The sequence below is a fragment of the Sapajus apella genome, unplaced genomic scaffold, assembly GCF_009761245.1.
Source record: "Sapajus apella isolate SASKATOON/1434 unplaced genomic scaffold, GSC_monkey_1.0 scaffold71, whole genome shotgun sequence".
Classification (NCBI taxonomy): Eukaryota; Metazoa; Chordata; class Mammalia; order Primates; family Cebidae; genus Sapajus; species Sapajus apella.
The window spans coordinates 1,253,023-1,255,635 of NW_022437011.1; the positions used below are offsets into that span (position 1 = coordinate 1,253,023).

Genomic DNA, 2,613 nt, shown 5'->3' on the forward strand with positions numbered 1-2,613 from the left:
AAGTGTACAGAAATGAACGCATCGCTGAGCTCTCCAACATTCGCTGCATGCTCTCTCTATGTCAGCCACGTGTGTATTACTCAATCCTTTTACAACCCAACGAGATGGGCTCTATCAGCACGCTCATCTTACAGGTGAGGAAACTGATGCACAAAAAATTTAAGTAACTTGCTCAAAATCATACATCTAGTAAGTGGTGGACTTGGATTTTTTTCTTATCAGAAGAAAATTCTCAGCACTTTGGGAGGCTGAGGTTTGTAGGCTACTTGAGGCCAGGAGTTCAAGACCAGCCTGGCCAATATGGTGAAATCCCATCTCTATGAAAAACACAAAAATTAGCCAGGCGTGGTGGTTTGCGCCTGTAACCCAAGCTGCTCTGGAGGCTGAGGCAAGAGAATCACTTGAGCCCGGCAGAGGTTGCAGTGAGCTGAGATTGCACCACTGCACTCCAGCCTAGGTGACAGAGCAAGACTCTGTCTCAAAAAAAAAACAAAAACAAAAACCCAAAACGGAAAACAAAATAGAAAACTTTTGATTAAGTACTGAGACGTTTTGTCTCAGTGTGTTCTGAGGATTAAAACATGGTATCTGCACTCAGCCGTTTACTCCGGCTGGGGTGTTCAAAGGTCAGTGCCATAGAAATTCAGTATCTGGCATCGTTGGTTTTCTCGGCTTTGTGCTTGTTAAACCTGGTATTCCTGTTGATACAATATTTGTATAGGCTTCTCAGAGTGTTCAGTTCGAGGTACTCTAAAACAGTAAGCAGTGCTTTTCTTTTCTCCGGGGTGTCAAATTGAGAACCAGGAAAGGTGAACTTCGAAGTCTTCATTAGTGTAGCCATATTAAAAGGAGATGACAGAAGCCAAAATAAAAGAATTATGGGCCGACAGGACAACTGGATTAAAATAGGCATCAGTTTCATTAAAAAGGCTAACTTGAAGATTAATCTTTTCACTCCAGCTCTTTAGAGGATCTAACGTGACCTTGATGGGAAGTGGAAGAAATCGCAACATGGAATTGCTTGAATAAAAATGTATTGACTTTAAAACACACACACAGCCGGGCTTACACCTGTAATCCCAGCACTTTGGGAGGCCGAGGCGGGCAGATCACCTGAGTCAGGAGTTTAAAACCAGCCCGACCAACATGGAGAAACCCCCATCTCTACTAAAAATACAAAAAATTAGCCGGGCATGGTGGTGCATGCCTGTAATCCCAACTTCTTGGGAGGCTGAGGTAAGAGAATCGCTTGAACCTGGGAGGTGGAGATTGTGGTGAGCTGAGATTGCGCCATTGCACTCAAGCCAGGGCAACAAGAGCGAAACTGTGTCTCAAAACACACACACACACACACACACACACAATGGGCCGAGTGCAGCGGATCACACCTGTAATCCCAACACTTTGGGAGTTCTATCCCAAAGGCAGGCCTTTAAGAGGCCAACGCGGGTGGATCACCTCAGGTTGGGAGTTCGAGACCAGCCTGAGCAACATGTACAAACCCTGTCTCTACTAAAAATACAGAATTAGCTGGGCATGGTGGAGCATGCCTGTAATCGCAGCTACTCAGGAGGCTGAGGCAGGAGAGTCACTTGAACCTGGGAGGCAGGGGTTGCGGTGAGCTGAGATCACACTGGGCCACAAGAGTAAAACTTCGTCTTAAAACACACATGCACATGTGTTTATGTTCCTATGCTGTGAAGGAGCCCATTGTTCCCCAGTTGTCAATATAACCACAATGGGAAGCAGCGAGGATAATTCCTGTACAAAGGAAACTGAGTTTGTACATACTTGACTTTAAATTTTTTTCCAACCATTGTTTATGAAAAAATTTAAGCCTACAGAAAAGTTGATCATATACCCACCACTTAGCTTCGACTACTATTAATTTCACTTCTCTTGCTCTGTTGTATTATTACTATTACTATTAGTATTGTTTTTTTGAGACAGGATCTTCCCCTGTCACCAAGGTTGAATGAAATGCAGTCGCACAAAAATGGCTCGCTGCAGCCTCAATCTCCTGGGCTAAGTGATCCTCCCACCTCAGCCTCCCAAGTAGCTGGGACCACAGGTAGATGCCACCATGACTGGTTAATTTTTTTCTTTTTTCTCTTTTTTTACAATTTTTGTAGAGGTGGGTTCTTGCCATGTTTCCCAGGCTGGTCTTGACCTCCTAGGCTCCAGGAATCCTCCCATCTCAGCCTTCCAAAGTGTTGGAACCACAGGTGTGAGCCACTATGCCTGGCCTTTTGCTTTCACTTTTATTTATTATTATTTTTTGAGACACGGTCTCACTTTGTCACCGGGCTGGAATGCGGTGGCATGATCTTGGCTCACTGCAGCCTCGACCTCGTGGGATCAAGCAATCCTCCTGCCTCAGCCTTCCAAGTAGCTGGGACCACAGGCACGCTCTACGAGGCCTGGCTTATTTTTTGGAGAGACAAGTTTTCGCCATGTGGTACAGGCTAGCCTTGAACTCCTGAGCTCAAGCAATCTGCCTGCCTTGACATTCCAAAGTGCTAGAATTACAGGCATAAGCCATCATGCCTGGACTTTTATTTTTAGATTTTGAAACAGAGTCTCTGTCACCGAGGCTGGAGTGCAGTGGTATAA

General features: G+C 45.2%; 1 non-coding gene across 1 annotated transcript; it reads left to right on the top strand.

Annotated features, from left to right (window-relative positions):
• Window positions 1-570: 570 nt before the first annotated feature.
• Window positions 571-712, top strand: LOC116531707. The gene has a single exon (XR_004260538.1). It is a non-coding gene; the product is annotated as a small nucleolar RNA SNORA8 (small nucleolar RNA).
• The last annotated feature ends 1,901 nt before the right edge of the window (window positions 713-2,613 follow it).